General features: G+C 36.3%; 1 long non-coding RNA gene across 1 annotated transcript in view; it reads left to right on the top strand.

Annotated features, from left to right (window-relative positions):
- The first annotated feature begins 727 nt into the window (after window positions 1-727).
- The window catches only part of LOC141495019 (uncharacterized), a 112727-nt gene continuing 91625 nt past the window's right edge, over window positions 728-21829 (top strand). Inside the window, exons 1-2 of the long non-coding RNA XR_012470632.1 lie at window positions 728-1861; window positions 17350-17435. This is a non-coding gene — a long non-coding RNA (uncharacterized LOC141495019). The remainder of the gene's footprint in view (window positions 1862-17349; window positions 17436-21829) is intronic.

The following is a 21829-nucleotide window of genomic DNA, read 5'->3' as shown; positions in this document are numbered from 1 at the left end:
CCTCTGGCCTGTGGGGTGGTTGTCCACCTGGTAGCCTCTGATTCAAAAGGCCCACCAGGACCCAGAGAAGTTGGACGCTCCAAGGCCCCTTTTGCCTTTGGCCTTTGCTGCTGGAAATTGGAGGATTTGCACGGATTCACCTAATATCTTTTCCCTCCTCCTCCTTCTCCACATTTTTTTTATTGCATTTCATTTATATCCTTCATTTATCATTTTCTCTTTTCACCCTGCTGTGTGACAGGGGCAGGGTTTGCAGTGGGGCTTTTTGTACCTTCACGAGGGCTCTGAAGGGGCGAAGGGAACTTCCGGTCAAGATGGCGGGGGGGGGGAAGCAGGCCTTCTGCTGGGGGGCCTGAGTTGATAGAACAAAACAAATTCAATAAAATAAAATTCTATAAAAATACAAAGATAGCGGCTCTTTTAAAAATAAAATTAATGGGCAAAGAGACCACAAGGATCAAGGATCCTAACAGATTCGGGGGCCGCAGAGCGCACCAAGGGGCAGAAGGAAAGAAACCGGGGGGCGTCGGGGTGAGGGCGCGAACTGACCTGAGCGCCGCGGTTGCGTAGTGGGTGACTCCAGCGTGCCAGGGAAGCTCCGGGGCAGGGCCCTGCCATAACTTCCGGTGTTCTGAGGCGGGAGGAAGCCTGGCTTCCGCCCTCCGGGCCAATCCAGAGAGAGAGAGCCTTGGGCGCCTGCGCACACAGCTCCCTCGTGACCCCAGGCGTTCCCATCCCCCCCAAAGCGAGGCGGTGGGCGGCAGCGAGAGCTTCTGGCTGTTCCCGCCGGCGGCCTAGACTGGGCTGCCTGTGGACCCCCAGAGATTGCCCCAAGCGTTTACACTGTGGGGGGCAGTGGACCGTGTGGGGTGTGTGAGAGAGAGAGACTGCGATACAAGCCCCTTGGAATGGGTAACAAAGCTCCCGATGCAGAAAGGCCCCAAATGCGGGACCCATAGAAAGTTACCTTGCAGACAAGGATGGGCAAACAAGCTCAAAAGAAGGAGAGAAGGTGAATAGCCCTCCAGCCCAGAAACACTTCTTAGAAGAGCTGTGGAAGAACTTTAAAAATCAATTGGGACAAGAAATGCAAGAGCTGATGAGCGTCTTGCCACCAAAAGTGACAGAACAAAACAAATTCTATAAAAATACAAAGATAGCGGCTCTTTTAAAAATAAAATTAATGGAAAAAGAGACGACAAAACGCAATGAATGAAGGAAAAATAGAATTTGACTGATGAAAACTAACGATTTCAGGAAAAAAACAAGAATCTGTGAAATAAAAATTTAAAAAATGGAAAACAGAAGAAAATGTAAAATACCTCCTTGGTAAAACAGCTGATCTGAAATATAGATCAAGGAGACATAATTTTAAAATAATTGAATTACTCAAAAGCCATGATCAGAAGAGCCTGGTCTCCATTCTTCAGGAGTGGCCTAACATCCTGGAACCAGAGGACTAAGTAATCATCGAAGAATCCATCCAACAACTGAAAGGGATCCCACAATAAAAACTCTAAGGTAGCCAAACTTCAGAATTATCAGATGAAAGAGAAAATCCTGCAGATGGCCAGAAAAAAAAGCAATTCACATGCCACAAAGCAATAGTCAGGTTTTATCAACCACAAACTGGCTTATCAACATTAAAGGATTGAAGGGCCTGGAATATGATATTCTAGAAGTCAGGGGAACTTGGATTATAACCCAGAATCAACTACCTAGTAAAACTGAGAATACTTTTTCAGGGGGAAAAGACGGATATTTAACTGAATAGATGACTTTCAAACTTTCCTGATGAAAAGACCAGAACTGAACAGAAAATTTGAACTTCAGAAAGGAGAATCAAGAGATATGTGAAAAGGTAAACAGGGGAAAAGAAAAAAACTATTATTCAATAAGATTAAACTGTTACATCCCTTCCTGGGAGGAAAATTTTCAAAACTTGTGAGAATTATAACTTTGTTAGAGGGAAGATACCTAGGCTGCAGGTATGGTCATAAGTTGATTTTGATGGAATGATTTTTTTAAAGAGACATTAAAAAGGGGGGGGGGGAATTGTAATGAAACAAGAGAAAAGGGGAGGCAGAATGGGATAAATTGCATCATATGAAGAGGCTCAAAGTTATCTATTTCAACAGAGGGAAAGAAAGGAAAGAATTTGCCTTAAAGAGGGAATAAGATTTATACTCAAATAGGTTTAGAAATTTGTCTTACCCTTCAAGTATTAGGAACTGGTGGGGGGGGACTAATAAAAGGGAAGAAAGAAGGGGGGAAAGGGAAAGAGGGAATAAAAAGGAGGGTGACTGAGAGGGGAGCCAGATTAAGGGAAGTGTTACTGAGAAGAGAGGGGAAAAATAGAAAAAACAGAGAGGAGATAGCATAGAGGTTAATAAAGTTAGTATTTATGCGAGTGGAATGAACTCTCCCATAAAATGGAAGCAGATAACAGAGTGGATAAAAGACCAGAATCCTACAATATGCTGCTTACAAGAAACATTTGAAGCAGAGAGATACATCTGAGTAAAGGTAAAGAATTGAAGCAAGAATATATTATACTTCAACCTAATGGGAAAAAAGCAGGGGTAGCTATTCTTATCTCAGAAAAAACAATTGCAAAAATCAATTTCATTAAAAGGAATAAGGAAGAAAGAAACTAATCCTAAAAGGTACCACAGATAATGGAGTAATTTCAATTCTAAACATGTATGCATCAAGTGGTGAAGCATCCAAATTCTTAGAGAAGCTAAATGAGTTACAGGAAGACATAGACAGCAAAACTATTCTGGAGGTGGACCTCAACTTCCATCCCCCAGAATTAGGAAAATATAACCATAAAATAAACAAGGAAGTTAAGGAAATGAATAAAATACTAGAAAAGTTAGGTATGATAGACCTCTAGAGAAAACTAAATGAGTATAGAAAGGAATATGCCTAGCCAAAAATTGACCATGTATTAGGACATAAAAGAGGGGGAAACCAACTGAACAGAAGCAGTCAGGTAGATCTGATTACTTTCACAGACTAGGGGAGCAGAGGGTAGGAAGATCAGGGAGCTAGTTTCATGAAGCCAATGGAGATGATGATATTGATAATAATGATATAAATTTAAAAATTATATAAATGTTGCAATCTCCACTGGTCTCATGAAATAATATTTTTACTGTTATCATAATATATCACTTTAAAGTTTGCAATTTGCTTTGCCTAAGTTAACTCCTTTGATCCTCAAAAGAATCCTTTGAATTAAATGGTATTATCCTCATTTTACAAAAGAGAAAATTGAGAATGAAAGAAGTTACTAAGTCAGAATTTGAATTCAGGTTTTCCTGATACCATTCAGTCCTCTAGCCACTGAGCTACTCAGTTATTATTCAGTACCTCTGGCTTTGGGGTTCACCTCCCAGCCTATCTAATTGGGATATTGGAGCACACTTATCTTCTATAATACATTCTTGACTTTGAGATTTTCCTACCATGTGAACAAGGACATATTATGTAACAGAATTCCCAAGTTCCCCATTTGGATCCTGCAACAAATGATCTTTGTTATGTGTCTATCTTATGAGAAGAAGCATTCATGATACTAGAACTGGCCTTGGAGAAAGGAAGAGTTCAGGCTTCAAGTCCAACAATATACATCAACTCTGTGACTGGGCAAGTCATTTTACCTCTTGTCCTAGGTCTCTCTCCAAGACTGTAAGTTGCTGAGCATGTTCCTTTTTGAATTGTAGAAATCCTTCATTGGCTGTCCTTTACACATATGAAATCATAGGTCTAAAAAAATCTAGTCCAAGGAATTGTTATGAGGAAGATACTTTTTCAATCCCTAATCATAAATCAGTTCTTTGAGAGAAGCAGTATGATGATGATTTAGTCAAGAGAAGATTGAATTTAGAGCCCTAGGTTGAATCACAGATCTTGATTATAACCCCATGTGACCATGTAGCTAAGTCATTCACCTTCTCTCAACCTCAGTGTCTTCATTTGTAAAATGAAACTTTTGGACTAGATCACTTCTGAGATTCCTTCCAACTCTAAATACATGATTCTATGAAAAAACAAGGAATTGATATCAAAAATGTTTCATTTTTTGCCTTTATTCTCCATTCCTTGGCTAGGGAGACATTCACATTTTTAGCAGGCTGTAACTGTGATTTTATAGGTATAGGAAATTTCTGGTTAAAAAAAACAAAAACTCCTTCCACCACTTCAGATAGCCAATTATTTTTGTAATTTGTAATATTAGAGTTGCCTGGGGTATTGTAAAAGGCTATAGATGATTTGGAGAAGATCACATAGCCATTACATTTCTTGTCCTTCTTTTATGACAGTTTGTAAAATCAGATTTTCAACCTCCTTCCTCATGCAATCTCTAAACTTGCTTGTAGTATTTATTCAATGACTAAGAGATCTTTGCCTTCCCAAGTTTCAATTCCTTCATCATTAAGATAAGAGGGTTGGATGAAATGTATTCTGAGCTCCCTTCTAGATCTCACAGTCTATGACTCTATAGACCTTTAAAAGCAAACTAAATAATTGGTTTGGATTCCAGACTTAGGGGAAAGTGACCTTAATAGTCACCTATAGTAACTTGTCTATTTTACATTTGAGGAAATTGAAGCTGAATGATCTTCCTAAGAGTAGTTGAGCTGGGATTTTAAACTCAGATTTTCTGAGATCTTCTGAATTCAGCCCTTTTCCCAATGTACCATTTGGCTTCATCAGACCAAGAAAGGTGATAAACTAGATGAAATTTCCATGTTTATTCCTTGAAGAGAAGTTCCTAATTATCTTTTGGTGGGGGTGGGGGATTAGTTCTGTTAAAGAAACTGATAAGTGAGGTGAGGAATAATCTGCAGTCCAAGGTAAGCCCATTTTTGTTCATTAAAGAAGGCATCCCTTGGTAGGGTTCTCATCATAAGTGAGTTCAAAGCATCAATGGCCATGTGTTAGAAAACTGTCTATGTCAAGGAAGATTTTAAAAAATTGCTTCCTTCCATTCAAGCAAAGGATACTTAAGTGCCTTGAAAAATGAAAAGAGATCAGAACAATGGATGCTAGAGCTAGAATTTTTTAGATGTCAATTATTTCTGAATATTTATTACTAAATATGAATATTGAGAGAAACTGGAGAAGTAAGGTCATCAGAACAGGGAGGAGGCAAGGTCAGCCAATTTCAACATATCCATGCGAAAGATAAAAACTGCCATAGCATAGGTCCCATGTCTTTTAGGTGCTAGGTGACATGGCTAGATGAACATGGAGACAGGAAGATCTGGGTCCCTATCCTGTCAGTGAGAACCTGGACAAGACTGAGTCTTAGTTTTCTCATCTTCAATGGTATTTTCCCCCATCCTTTGAGGTCTTTGAGAAGAGACTAGATGACAATCTGCTGAGGACATTATAATGAGGATTCCTTTAATGTCTGAGTTGGAAAAGCTGACTGCTGAAGGCTCCTGAAAAGCTAACATTCTGGGTTTCTGTGGTAATACTAAAACCTGACTGGGTTCTTATGAAACTTCAATGAGTAAACAAAGTGAAAAGGGAAGGGAATAGAAATTTATATAGAATCTACTATGCATCAGGTCCTTTATCATGCACCTTACAAATACCTCATTTGATAATGTAAGTAAAATTCTTTGCAAACATTATACCTCTATAATATGAACTTTTTTTTCAGATTTAGAAAGTTCTTTCATTACCATGATAGATACAAAGGTGAAAAAAAAACGAGAGTATGTGCCTTCAGGAAATATTGAACTTTAGGGAATGTTGAACACAGCAGAACTCGGTTTAGAGACCAGTTCTCCTGACTTCTGCCCCTTCCTTCTCTGCCATGTAGAAATGAGATTTAAATTCCACATGGGTTTATTTCAGTATGCTCTTTTCTAAAGGAAGGCTAACTGTGATATTAGCAATGCAATTTTGCCCTGCTATTTATTATTCACCTATTTGGGGGCAGCGTTAATGCAATGGAAAGAGGGTTACAAATGGAGTCATATCATAGAGGGAATTCCCAACTGTAGTATATAACATAGCAATAACAACAACAACAACAATACTACTCCTACTCCTAATGATAATATTTATTTAACACATTAAAGTTTACAAAACATGTGTATGTAATCTCCTTTGATACAATAATCCTGAAAAGTAAGTTCTATTATTCCTATTTTGCAGCTGAGGAATTTGAATAAGGTGGAGTTCACATATTTAGGAAGTATTGGAGGCAGAATCTGAACTTGGGTCTCATTGTGTGAAGTCATTCAACTCTCCTAATCTCAGTAAGAATGTTATTTTTATCTGTAAAATAAAATTAGTAGTCCCTTCAACCTCTAAATCTCTGATCTTCTGCAGTATTGGATACAATTTAAGGAATAACTTTATCACCATGAAATAGAAATTTGCAAAATAAAATTTGCAAAGAAAAAATTACTAGTTTACTACTTATAACTGCAATTTCTTTGACAATTGAAGATGAGTTCAACATTCCCTGAAGGCACATAGACTTTTATTTTTTTTTCTTACCTTTGTAACCCCAGGGTCCAGCACAGGTGCTCTAGCAATTAATATGCTGCATAAATTTTTGTTATTTCATTTTAATATAATTGATGAACCCAGTCCGAGTCAATAATAATGGGGGTGGGGGGTCTGATGTTTTGTTTTAAGAGACACCATTGATTCTTCACTGGTCTTTAGATACTTTCATCTTATTTGGTTAGGGACTGAGTGGACTACTAAGATGAGGAAATTTCTAAAAATCATTAAATTTGACTTCTAATCCTAGCTCTCACACTCACTAATTGTGTAACTTTGAGTAATTCACTTAAATTTATTTCTTTCTTTTAAAGGAAATCCATTTGCAAAACAGGTATCATATCTAACTTTAATTTTGTATGTTGCTTTTTTAAATAAGAACTTAGAAAGGAAAAGACAAGTAGGTAAAATTAACAAGAGAGTAGTCATAGCACAGATAGTCAAATATGAAATCAGAAAGATCTAGGTTCAAGTGCTGCCTCATATACACACACACATACATACATGCATACATGAGCTTTGTAACTATGGTCAAATTCATGTCCTGCTCAGTTCCCCAAGCTTCTCTTCAATACAAAGTTACAAAGGAATTGTGTCTATAAGTAACAGTTTGTACAATAAGAGTTCTAATTTTGAGAAAATAAATAAAAAATCAAAATAAAAAGTAAGAAATAGATTATGAAATCAAATACATAAGATTATAGAGCAAAATAATGCTGTTATTAAAGCCAAAATAATAAAACTCACTTTGCTTAAGATACAGAGTGAAAATAAAGACAAACAGATCAGTGGGGCCAAAGAATTAAGGGGGTTAAAAGAGTGAAAAAAGGAAAGAGGAAATAATTCGATTAATATTTCATGGAATAAAAATCATGATGAGCAACTAGGTGACTCGATGGATACTCTGTGTGACCTTCAACAATATCCTTCCAAAAATTTCACAAAATGGAGTCCACTAAAGTTGCTATAGACCTTCTTCAGCATCTCCTGCTGTAAAATCATGAGGGTATATGGGAAGACCTGATAACTCTTTGCTGTTCCTACATAATCAGCTTTCCTTTTCTTTCTTTCTTTCTTTCTTTCTTTCTTTCTTTCTTTCATATAATTCTTGGATTATATCCTTTATTTCTGTTAAAGATTTTTCGTGGTTTTATGAGGCTACCTGCTCATATCCACCTTTTCTTTGCCCTCTCTGCTATCTTTAGTTCTTTGAAGGCAGTATGTCTCTGTGCTAGGCAGCATTACTCTTTAAATCTTTGTATTGAAAAGATGGATTTTTCCTTTAAAGGAATCTTGAAATCAGTAGTTCATTACATTTTGCCTAAAGTAATAGAGTCCACTCTTTTCCCTTTTTTTCAACTCTAGACCCAGTTCACTGTCCTTTTATGTATTATCTGTCCTACATATTCATCTTTTTAATAGTATTTTATTTTTTCCGATTACTTATAAAGACAATTTTTACATTTTTTTTGGAGAAAATTTGAATTTCCAGTTTTCCTTCTCTCTTCTTTCTCTTTCCCCTACTTAGGAAGATATGCAATTTGATATAGGTTATAAATGTGAAACTGTGTAAAACATTTCCACATTAGTCATGTTGTGAAAAAAGAAACAGATCAATGGGAAAATAAAACATGAAAAGAATAAAGAAAATGGATATGCTTTAATCTGCATTCAGACTTCATCAGTTTTTTCTCTGTAAGTGGATAACATTTTTCATCAGTAGTCCTTTGGAATTGTCTTTGATCAATATATTGCTGAGAAGAACTAAGTCATCCATAGTAGATCATTGCAAATGTCACTATTATTGTATACAGCTATTTAGTTATATGTTGAACTTTAGACTGTCCACTCAGAAGCATGTTGAAATCTGGGAAATCAGCATTCATATATTTGTTCTTTCCTATGTAGATGAACAAGCCAATTTTTTGAGTGAAGACAGATTTGTTCTAAGAGACTTTCCAATGTCTTGAAGTTTAATTCAATCAATACAATCATCTGTAAACAGAAGCATCTAGTAGACTTCCCCAGACCCTGCTAATAGAGTTTTGTCCTGGATTTCCTCCTTCACAATGAACACATTTGGAAAACACAGATCACCCTAATTTTTGTCTCAGCTCACTTTTATTATCCCCTTTATGAATGAATTCTTCTGGTAGTGACACTTTCAGGAAGAATCTCTGCTCTCAGGGTGGTTAGGGTGGTGCAGTAGATAGAGCACTGGCCCTGGAGTCAGGAGTACCTGAGTTCAAATTTGGCCTCAGACACTTAATAATTACCTAGCTGTGTGCCCTTGGGCAAGCGATTTAACCCAATTGCCTTGCAAAAAACAAACAAACAAACAAACAAACCTAAAATTAAAAAAAAGTAAAAAAAGCATCTTTGCTCTCCCACTCCCCCCCCTTCCACCCCCTCCCAAAAACACATACAACTAAAGAAATGGATAAGGGGAATAATATAAGAGGAAGAGATTTGTGGAAGACTCATGCTCATACTGATGGATAAATACTGATAGAAGAGGGAACAAAGTTGTTTTTTTCTTTTAAAAGCTCTTTTTTTAAATGAAGGACATATAAAAATGAATTTAGAATATGTTAGTCCACTGATCATTAATGGAAGAATATATTTCATAATAAACTTGAAGATAAATGAAGTAACAAATGAGAAAAAAGATATCTGAAAATTCCCACAAATTAATTTTACTCAGATTAAAAGACTGGATGGGGATGGATTTGAGAGATTAAGTGATAATTCTGAACTGCATATTTAGCTGGTATGGGAGAGGGAAGGATGAAAAGAAAAAATATAATTCAAAAGTTAAAGACATTATAATTACCTCTCTTTTAATGTTAGATAACTTCTCCCTCCAACAAATCAAATGATTTGTCCTATAAGCAACTTAAATTCAACATATTCAAAGCAATACATGTTATCTTTCCCCAAAATGCACCCCTCTTGAAAATTTCACTTTTTCCTTTTAGCTTCCATCATCCATCCTGGTATCCTGGTTATAAACATTCATCAGTCCCTACTTTCATTGAAACCTCACCCTTAATTGCATTCCCAATTTTGTCATTTCTACCTTCCTGATATCTCTTGCATCTGTTCCTTTTTTCCCACACATTCATTCAAACATTACTTGGGCTTAAGCCCCTATCATCTGCCTCCTAGATTCCTAAAATATCCTCTGGTTGGTCTCTCTGTCTTAATTTTCTATTCTTTGCAAATCTATTATCCACTCAACAAGCAGATTTTCCTAGAATTTAGTTCTATTATAATTGTCATTCAGTAAACAATAGGCTTGCTATTGACTCTGTTTGATATACAGAATTCTTCATAATCTGGATCCATCCTACTTTTCCTAACTTTATTACATATTATTTCCTTCCATAGATTCTATGATATAGTCAAATATACTTTCTCATACATGATACTCTATCTTCCACCTCTGTGCCTTTGCACTGGCTGCACCTCCCATGCTTTTTAGACAAGAACGACATCAATTCACATCGAGAAAGGTAAACAAATAAATATATCAGATAAGAATGACAATACCAAATCTATATGTCAGATGACAAAAAGCTAACTGAAATGTTAGGCAGATCATAGAATGCCAATTGTTGAAGTCATTAATGTTACTCTTTCAACATCAGAAAGATCAATAAAAAACAGAAACAGAGCTAAAAGGAAAGATTAGAATAAGATTATAGTGAAAATATAAATTGTAATGTGGAAGCATTAAAGAATATAACCATAGAGTGAGAGATAGATGAATAAACAAGTAGGTTGGTTGGTTCTTGTCCTTTTGTATTGAAAAGGACCAAACTGACATCATTATGTTAGAAATACGTTATAGTGTGTCCCGACTGTGACTGGTTAGACCAATATGAGCTTGGAGTGCTCTACACAGTTTGGATAGTCCAAGTGGATTCTGAGGTGGATTCTCTAAATTTGATCTCACTTTTCCTTCCTCAATTCTTCCTTGAGCATAGAACATAGCACCCTCTCCAATGAGGGCACACCATACTGGGCAGTCCTATGCAGTGTCTCCCATGCTGCACAATCAATTCCAAAGTTCTTAAGAGATTCTTGAGAGTGTCCTTGTTTCACTTTTTCTAACTCCCCCTCCTCACTGCCCCCCCCCCATAATCTTCCTAAGACAGTTTAAAGGGAAGCATTTTCAGTTTTCTGCCATAGCACCGCACAACGGCTCTGCAGACCTTCAGTTTAGTAGTCTGTCTAATACCGCTTCTCTCCCACACACTTCCTCAGAGCCACCCAAACACTGAGCTTACTCTGGAAATATGTGGGTCAACCCCATTGTCAATGTGTTCCTCCCTAGAAAGTATACTATCAAGTGAGCTTAACCACAGAACTCAAAACTCCTCCATTTGATGTAGCTAGTTTCCACATATGAATGGTGTGGTGCTGACTAATGGAACACCTGGGTTTTTTGGTGTTGTGAGACCAAAATGAGCAGAGAATCGATCAATACTTTGTTGCATCTCAGCTTCAGAGGCTGTATTGAAGGTACCATCATCTGCAACAGAAGATCCTGCACCAACACTCCTTCCACTTTGGCCTTGGCTTGTAGCCTTTTCAAGTTGAAAAATTTCCTGGAAGCTGACCTTAATGCTGTGCTATTTGATAACATGACTGAAAATATCATGCTAAAAAAGCATGGGAGAAAGAACACAGCCTTGATTCACTCCATTGATGACTGGAAATCTTGAAAGCATCATCCACTATCCAGAACCCAAGTAAGCACTGTGTCATGAAACTCATACAATACTGATGAACTTCTCCAGGCAACCAAATTTTGACTTAATTTTTCATAAGCCCCCATGACATGGTGTCAAAAGCCTTGGGCAGATCAATGAATGTTGTGTATAGACCTCTGTTCTGATCATGGCATTTTTCCTGAAGTTATCAGACTGCAAACACCATATTGACTATTCCTCAACCCTTTCAACACTGGCTCTCAGGTAACCAGGTGAAGGATCAGCCTGTTAAGGATATGTGTAGGATTATATGTGTGTGCATAACATTGATTTTTTATGAAATGACTGTAATCATACTAGATGCCATTTATTGGGAATTACTGCACAAATTTTGGTATATCAATGATAAATTACTATTGCTCAGAAAGGGTGAAGATAAGGTATTACACAAAGAAGACTTAGCTAAACTGATACAAGAGGGAAGGAAGAAAGTGGAGTACAGAGAACAACTCATAAGACAGTATGAATGAATACAATAATGTAAATGAAAATAACATTAAAAGGTGTACAACACTGATTCATTGCAATGAGCAGAATTGACTCCACAGAAGAAATGATTAAACACACATCTCTCCTTTCCATTGAGAGATGGTGGATGACAGATGCAGAATTTTATATACACTGTCAGTTGCAATCTGTGAAAATTGGATTTGCTTAATTGTCCTTTGTTTCAAGGGAATTTTTGATGGGAAGAGAAAACATATTTATTAATATTTTACTAGGAAATAAAAACAAAAATTCTTAAATCTTCTGAAAGAAGAAGGAAAGTATGCAATTCATTTTAGAAATGTTTCTAGATAATTATAAAAAATTCTGGCTTAGTATTATGAAAAGAATCTCATTCCTTTAAGAATTCACATAAGTCAATATTGTATCCAAAATGAGCACTTATTAAATAACTACTATGTATAAACAAAGGGGAACCAATGGAAAAATAAACCATTCTTTGCCCTTAAGCTATTTCCATTCTATCAGGAGATATGTGCTCATAAACTCATAAATCTCAGAGGCTACAGAATGAGGAGCTGGAAGGAATCAAAGAGTCCATCTAATTCAATCCCCTCCTTTTAAAAGATAAGAAAACTGTCTAAAAATGTTGTGGTGCCCACAGAAGTAGAAAACATCAAAGCTAGTATTTGAAACAAATTCCTTTGATTCTAGAATATTATTTTCACTGTACTATATTAGTATATAAAATTTAAGGTTACATACATACAAAATAAATAAGTGAAGATTTAAGTCATTCAATGTATATTTTTCTTAGAAGAGTATCATAGAATTAAGTGATCATGACATTTTGGGAGCTGGAAGTGCCCCTGGGAGTGTATCTAATACAACTTCCCTATTTAAACAAAAAAAAACAGAATACAATAAAAAAAACACATATTAGACAAAAGATAAGTTACCTAGAATTCCATTGACCTCAAATCTAGCACTCTTTCCACTATTCCAATCAAATTCATTAAAATGTAAGTTACTGGGGCAGCTGGGTGAAGTAGTAAATAGAGAATGGATCTTAGGGTCAGGGGTCCTAGAGTGAGGAGGTCCTGAGCTGAAATCCAACTGCAGACATTCACTAGCTATGTGACCCTGAACAAGTCACTTATTGTTAGTACTGTTTATTTATTTATATTTTATCTTCAGTACCTAGAATATTTTATGACATATTAAAAAATACTAACTGATTAATCACCTCATTGAATACAAACCCCAGGTTATACTGGCCATTTTCAACTTTTCCCCTCAGGAAGCAAATGTCTTAAACTTAGCCCCATCCAATAGGAACTGTTTTCTAGTTGGATGATGCTTAATTTAATTTTTCATCCACTGATAGTCTTGCCCTGATTCATCCTTTTAAAATTTTCCTCATTTCCTTTCTGTGGGAAACTTAAGTGTTGAATATTTCTGTGTGAATCTGCTTTGTCTCCCCCTGGAGCTATATTGTACCCATTCCAGCTACAAGATTGTTATACTGCCTCTAAAAATAGCTCAATCAATGACAACTTTTTTTTTGTAAAATCTGTGAGATCAGACACTGCAAAACCATGATTCAGCACAAAAGAACCTAATGTAGGTATTTACTCTCAGTGATGCCAACAGGCCCCGGACAAAGGACTTCTGAATAGCTGGAAAGAACTAGCAATGGAAATTCACGACTGTTTTTCTCCAGTCAAGAGTCAGGTCACTATTTGAGGAGATGGACCCTGTGAGTTATTCTCCTTACCTCCGCCATTCAGGCTCTGCTCCCTGTCCCTAGTATCAGGATTTCTGAGCAGAATTACTGGCACACTCCTTAGTTCTTCTTTGGGAACTCAGAGAATTAATAATGCATCAGAGAAATGAATTGTAATCTCTCAGAAGACCTGTTTAGCTATACTTGCAAAGATGAGCAGCACATATGTACTAATTTCCATGTCATCAGGGATATTTTGTTTGTTCATATTTCTTTTCAAGTCTTTTGACACCTAAATTATACCAGGGTGACTGAAATGCAAAATATGCTACTTCTCCAGCACCTCATAACAAATGGCACTGATGTGTAAATGATATGCAAAGTATGTTGATTTTTTTAAGTGTTGATGAGAAAAAGAGATTTAGTTTGGTTTTTAAATTTTCTGAGGCTGCTCTATGCATGTGTATTTCATTTTCATGTCATGATTGTGATTTAATCTGGACCTAAACTGATCATCATGGCAAAGAATTCAGTATGCTTTGGATTGTATTCAAAGGAAATTTCCCCTCAGGTGTCTAAGAAAAGACTCATGTTTCAATAGCATCATTGCTGAAGACAAAATGAATACTATCTCAGCCAAAAAATAATAGTCCGACATACTTTACAGTCCTTAAAGGCACACAAAGTACTTCCCTTTCTTTTTTTGATAAGTGGGAGAAATATGGCTATCCTAATTTTAAATGTAAATAACTAGAATTCATATAATGCTTTAAGATTAGCAAATCTTGTTTGCATGTTATCTTATTTGATTTATATAATTGTGGAACAACAACCATGGAAAATAGGTGCTTTTTTTAATTCCCATTTTATGGGAATGGAGAAACTAAAGCAGAAAGAGATTAAGTGAGTTGCCCAGGATCTTACAGTCAGTGTCTGCATTCATATTTGAACTCAGATTTTCCTAACTCTGTCCTGAATTCTCTCTTCTAACTGTCTAAGGCCCTGAAAGGTTAGATTATCCATAATTATAGAGCCAGTAAATATTGGTGATGGAATCTGAGCTCTGAACTTTTGAAACCAAACCAAACTTTTCCTCAACTCTATCTAATGTTGCCTGAGTTCAATGGAAAGAACCTAATTATCTACAATTACCTGATGTTCCTTAGAATGACCCTCAATGCTTGTTAGTTGTTTCTCAAATTAATTGAGTGGTATTGGTGACACACCAAATAACTGAGCCAATTATTATTATTACTAGCACTACCACTGCTGCTGCTGCTATTACTGCTGTTACTACTAGTACTATTTCTACTACCATTTTCTACCACCACCACTATTACTATCACTGACTACTGCTACTACTGCTGCTGCTGCTATTACCTCTACTACTACTGATGATGATAATGATAGCTGACATTTATATAGTATCTACTCTGTTTAAGACAGTGGTAAGTAAGTGCTTAATTATTATTTCACTTGGTCTCACAACATTCCCTGGGAGATAGGTATTCTAATTATCCACATTTTGCAGGCAAAGAAACTAAGGTAAACAGAGTCTTATCCTCATTTTTGTAATTTAAACAAAAAGTCTAATTTTTAGTTGGTCTAAGCATCTCATAGGCCTTATTGTGGGTTAATAAAATAAGTAAATATTGGCTAAACTTTGCTTCATAATAGTAGATGCTATGGGTGTAGACCTTCAGATATAACTTCATTTTCAGCCTTTCCTGATCCTCCAAAATACTAGCTCCATCTCTTAGTCCCTCCCTCCTTTAAATTTGCTTATGTTATATTCTTTTAATGTATAGTCTATAGATATTCTTATGTTTCTTTCCCTATCTTTGTAGCTCTAAGACATAACTCAGCATCTCTTAAAGTAGCTGTCTAATTAGTGTTTGCTGATTAATCAATTGACTGACATTCATAGGGACTGAAGTTCTACAATGGAAGCAGAACCTGTATACTTGAACAAACAGGCAACTTCACCACAGCCCAGAAAGATGCATTTTGACTGTATTTTATCTTGCAGCCCTCAATACCAAGGTCATGAATCTACAGATAGGAGATCATTGGTAATGCTTAATGAATTGAACTTTTTATTTTGCTCTTCTGCTGACATTAGCCAATGTATACTTTTCACCATGGCAAACTTGTGAATAGATATATAATAATAGATCCCTTTTATACTACAGATCCTATTTATAGCTTTAGATATGACAAAGTCAAATTTGAACTCCCCCCCTACACACACATCAGATGTAATAGCCATATATGGCAAAAAGCTTGAGTTATTTTTGTGGGACTTGAAACAGAATTCTTTTTCTATCCACAGATAATAGTGCTCAATGTATTTCTGACTATGGTTTGACTAAGGCAAAAATAGTCATAAATCACAGGATTTTCAGCTGAAAGTGACCTTAGATCACATCTACTCCAGTCCTGTAGTGGAGTAGCCTGGTTATAGAAAATAAAACATTGTTCTTGAAATCAGGATACCAGGATTGCCTAGGCAATCTACTTAACCTCTGGATGTCACAGTTTCCTCATTAATAAAAAGCAGGGGGTTGAGTTTGATGACCTCTAAAGTTTCTTCTAGCTTTATAATATATTTTCCTTTACAGATAAGCAAATTGAGGGGTCAAGAAATTTATCCAGGGTCACACAAGCTGTAATTATCAAAGCTTTGATTCAGTAGTCCACATAGCAAGGAGCTTAGGAATCAAATGGATTCATTTAAAAACCATCCAAGTACCAAATACCCCTTCCCAACCCATCTGCTGAGTTAAAGCAATGTACTTGATATAGTCTAGGACTTAGGGAATCTATGAATGCGTTGATATGCTTATTCCTTCCATTGGTATAGGTTGTAACCTATTAGTTCCTTCTCATCCTGTCCAAGTCTTGTCCAAGTCCTCCATAGTCCCTCTATAAAAAAGTCACCTAATGTAGTGAAGGACTTCTTCCAGGTCTTTTCCCATTTTTGTGTTCCAATGGGACCCCAAGCTTTTCAATATATTCCTCCTCTTTTGCCACTTGATTGCTTCACCTCCTTTGCTAATCCTACTTTTCAAGAGATTTGGGGAAAGTAAAAATGTAAGTTAATTTTTGAAATGTAGCTGCAGGGGCCCATCAATTGGGGAATGCGAAACAAGTTCTGGGACATGAATGCTATGTGATAGTATTCTTCTATAAGAAACCATAAATGGTTGAACTCTAGAGAAGCATGGAATGACTTACAGGATCTGATGCTGAGGAAAGGGAGCAGAACCAAGAACACAATGTACACATTTACAACAACATTGTGAGATGAACAACCTTGATGGAAGCAGCTCCTACCAGAGGTAGGACAACCCTATTAGACTGGCTATGGACAATGCTATCCCCATCTAGAGGAAGAAAACCAAAGCAAAATAACAAACAAAAACCCAACCCTTCAGAATCTGATGAACACTTTATAAAGATTATCTCTCATGTATCTCTTTCCCTTAATCCTAATTCCTCATACTGGAAATAACTAATCTGTAAACATGTTTAGCAAACTTTATATGTACAATGCTACCTGGACTGTTTGCCGTTGGGGGGAGAGGGGTGGGAAATAAATGTATCTGCAGAGGGCAAGCATTTACTTACTTTGATCTCTTAAGTAGGACAAAGTGATGACCTGTATTGTGATTAACTAATTTTAATTGAATAATTAACTTTTTAAAAATGTGAGTATAAAGAAATCTTATATCCCTAACTAGACTATATAATTGTGACATTTAATTATAAGCCAGTAATTCTTCAGTATCTTGTCCTTTTAATTCAGTCTAACATAGCTGGAAATTTTAGTCTTGAATGTTTCTTCTCTATTTCCATCAGGCCTTGCTGACATTGTGAGAGAAGAGATAATGATTTGGCCAATATCACCTTATGCGTATGGTGAAGGATTTCAGCTGGATAATGAAGTGAGTCACAATTAAATAGTGCAAATGAACCAGTTACTCATGACATTTGTGTCTTGGTGATTGCCATTCAGAACCCAGGTCTTGTTTCCCTCCTTGCTCCTCAGATCTCTTAGAGATATAATGGTCAGTCAGGTTAGTGCCACTGACATTTTTCTACTGGGGTGGGGTGGTGGTTCTTAAATAGGCCAAAATGCTTCTGTAGAGAAGAAAAGAAGGGGAGAATGATGGAAGGAGGGAGGAAGGGGAGGAAAGATGGAGGAAAGGAAGAAAAAAGGAATGAAAGGGAGAAGGGAAGGAGGGAGGGAAAGGATGAAGGAAGGAAAGATGGGAAGGAAGAAAGGAAGGGAAGGAGGAAGGGAGGAAGGAAGGAGGAAAGAAGGAGGGAAGAAAGGAAGGAAAGATGGAGGAAAGGAAGAAGCAAAGGAAGGAATTAAGGAAAAAGAAGGAAGGAAGGGAGAGAGGGATGAAGGGAGGAAGGAAGTTATTGAAAGAAGGACCCAAAGATGAAGGAAGAAAGGAAGATGGGAATGAAGGGAGAAATGAAGGTAGGGAAAAGGTGCTACAGACAGAGAAGGGTTAAGAGAGAAATATTTACAAAGAAAGTGAGCCTAAAGTAAGGGTCCCTGCATCTAGTGAGTTCAACTTAGAATTGTCTAGTCGACTGAGCTACAAAACAGATGGCTCCAGTCCATTTATTTCTGCCTAAGAGGCACTTAGTGTTGAGTACTTTATAGCAGGATTGCATTAAGAAGGTAATTATAATGGGCCAGTTGGTGGCATAGTGGATAAAGCACCAGCCCTGGAGTCAGGAGTATCTGGGTTCAAGTCCGGTCTCAGACACTTAATAATTACCTAGCTGTGTGGCCTTGGGCAAACCACTTAACCCCATTTGCCTTGCAAAAAAAAAAAAAACCTCAAAAAAATAAGAAGAAGGTAACTATAGGGGATATAACCTCTTCACTTACAAATCAGGTTTGGATCAAGAATTTTCCAGACAGATGTTCTAAAGATGATGTCCTTAATGAGAACTTTCATGGAAAGGTGAGAGGCATTAGATCTTTTAGGCAGAAATATTAAATAGACTATTTCTTGAACCTCTGGTATCTTCCCTGGACACTATCTTTTCCAATCCAACAAGTCCAAAATGGGGGTATTAACTCAGTAGGCGGTGAGTTGTTAAATAGAAATATAAAAACTTTTAAGACTTATCAAATATAAAAGGGTAATCAAACAGATGCCAAGATTCATATGAATAAACTAGGAAGCTATGAGATCTGACAGATGTGTAATAATAAAGATTGCTGTGTCTCTGGGAACTTTGTTAAAAAAATATCTTCCAATTATAATACTGTTAATAGTATGTTCTTGTATCAGTGGGATTGTTGTTGGTATCTACTTCAATTTGAAATGGGGACCAGGATGACATTGATTTGATCAGTCAACAGTCTTTGTCTTGAAAAAAGTGTGTCAGGACTGGGCTTAGAATTGGGAATTTAAAAATAGGATTCCTGTCCTCAAGGAGTTTAAATTCTATTATGGTGACAATGTAAATAACAAAGCACAAATTATATAAAAATAATGTAAATGGAAGATAATCTCAGAAGAAAGACACTGGCAGGGGAAGGAGGCAAGGAAGCAACTAGAAAAGACCTGCAGAATATAGCATTTGAGCTGAGTTTATAAGGAAGCTAGGAGGAAGGAATGAGGAGAGCGAGTATTCCAAAAATAGAAATAGTGTTAAGTGTCAAGGAATTATAAGTAGACTAGTGAAGGTATAGAGTTCATGGAGGGGTGTAAATTGTAAGAAGATTGGAAAGTTAGGAAGGATATGGATTGTGAAAAGTGTTAAATGCCAAACAGAATGTTGTATTTGATCTTTAAGTTAATTGGGAGGTATAAGAGTTTGATGAGTAGGGGAAATAATATGGGCAGATTCAGAATTTAGGAAAATCACTTTGGCAGCTGAATAAGATTTTGAATGGGAAAAGGTTTGAGGTAGAGGGTATGGGGAAGATTAGAAAAGTATGACAATAGTTCATGTGGGAAGTGAAAATTACCTGATCCTGGGGACACAGGTGTGTGATTAGAGAGAAGACAAGAAGGCAAGAGACATGAAGGTAGAAATAGGTTGTATTTGTAAGATGAGTGCAAGTAAATGTCTATGATGACATTGGGGTTGTGAACCTAGGTGACTGAGAGGATGTTTTATTCTCAAAAACAAAAGGGAAAAATGGAAAGAAGGGAGGGTTACAGGGAACAAGGAATGAGTTCTGTTTTAGGGATGTTGAGTTTGAGATTCATATAGGATGTCAAATTTGAGATAGCCAAATGACTCTTGGCAATGTAAGACTGAAATTCAGGAGAGATACACATGTAATTTGATGCTTTGGCAGAGAACCATCTTGTAGCTCTAAAGTTAGAGGTAGTAGTGGGGGAACCCCACAGACCATTGCATACAAATGTATTTAAAGTGAGATAACTTAGTACCATTAGGGTTAAGTAACTTGACCAAGATTACATGGATGGTCAAAATTGAAGGTAGAATTTGATTTGATATCCTCTGATTTCAGGGGTAATGTTTTTTTTTCTGTCATCCCACACTGACTCCCTCTGAATTAAAAAAAAAAAATATTAGCAAATATGGATGGAAATTCCAGAGATCAAACCCTATCTTCACAAATGTAATTTAGTGCATGTTGTCTCTAAACCGAGATTTCCAAAGCTCAATGGGGAGGGAAAACAAAAAGGTCCTACTAAATGAGACCATTGCCAAAGATTATATAATCTAATGACTAGTATAATGCTGATGAGGCTTTTTGACACACGACTTCTAACACAACGATATAATCTGCTGCTAGTCTATACTCAAACCTTTTTCTAACCTAGTCTCAACTAACATAAATCATGCTCTTGGGGCTTGGTCTTTTTTGTTTGTTTTACTTTAATAATTTTTAATATATTTTATTTCCCCCAATTACATGTTAAAACAACTTTTTAAAAACAATACATTTTTAAAGCTTTGAGTTCCAAATTCTTTCTCCTTCCATGTCCTCCCTTCCCTGTGATAATGATTAATCAGACAGAGGTTATACAAGTACAATCCATTTCTATATTAATTTTGTACAAAAAGACAAATAAAAATTAGAAGAATGAAAGTGAAAAATATTATCATTTTTAGTCAATATTCGAACAATATCTTTCTCTGGAGATAGATAGTATGCTTCATCATTAGTCCTTTGGAATTTTCTTGCATCATTTTATCTATGGGAATAGCTAAGTCATTCATAATTCTTCATCAAACAACATTGATTTTACTGTGTACAATGTTCTCCTGGTTGTGTTTTCTTCACTTTGCATCAACTCATGTAATTCTTCCTAGTTTTGCTGAATTCATCAGCAAATTATATTCCATTATGTTGATATACCACAGTTTCTTTAGCAATTCCCCTATTGATGAGTATCCCTTCATTTCCAGTTTTTGGTCACCACAAAAAACTGCTATAAATATTTTTGTACAAACAGGTCCTTCCCTCCACTTTTTGATGTCTTTGAGATATAGAACTAGCAGTAGTATTGTTGAATCAATTATCATGTAAATTTTATAGCCCTTTGGGCATAGTTCCTAATTGCTCTCTAGAATGTGGGATCAGTCCACAACTTCACCAACAGTGCATTAGTATTCCAGTTTTCCCACATCCCCAATATACATCCTTTTTCCTATTTGTCATATTAACAAATCTGAGAGTTATAAGATGATACCTCAAAGTTGTTTTAATTTTATTTTCTCTGAGCAATGGTGATTTAGAGCATCTCTTCATATAACTAGATGGTTTTGACTTCTTTGTCTGAAAACTGCCTGTCACATCCTATCAGTTGGGGAATGACTTGTATCTATTATAAATTATACTCAGTTCTCTATGTATTTTAGATATGAGGTCTTTAATCAGAGATATAGTCTCATGACTCCTTTTTTCACCCTCTTCGAATTATCCTCCAAGAAACTGATAATTTTATATTCCTAAAGTTTATTCTAACCACATAAATCTCTTGCTTAGAAGTTCAAATGATTCTATTTCCTCTAGGATAATTTGTATAGAAGTTAAAGCCCACCACAATCTGGTACCATATTTTTTCCAGGCTTATTACTTATCATTCCCTCTGACTCATTCAATATTCCAGGCAAACTGACCGACTATTGCTCAAATAGATTTTTTATTTTCTGTTTCTATGACTTTGCCCAGACTTTCTTGGAATCCCCAGTTTCTCTCAATCTCATCTCAAATGTCACTTCCTACATAAGATATTTTCTGAGCACTGTCATTGCTATTTCCTTACATCTGCAAATCACTCCATAAATTCCTTGTGTATATCTTATGTTTATTTGCAAGTTGGTG

The sequence above is a fragment of the Macrotis lagotis genome, chromosome 8, assembly GCF_037893015.1.
Source record: "Macrotis lagotis isolate mMagLag1 chromosome 8, bilby.v1.9.chrom.fasta, whole genome shotgun sequence".
Classification (NCBI taxonomy): domain Eukaryota; kingdom Metazoa; phylum Chordata; class Mammalia; order Peramelemorphia; family Peramelidae; genus Macrotis; species Macrotis lagotis.
The sequence above is the reverse complement of the archived record's forward strand: the minus strand, read 5'-3'. Positions and strand labels throughout refer to the sequence as shown.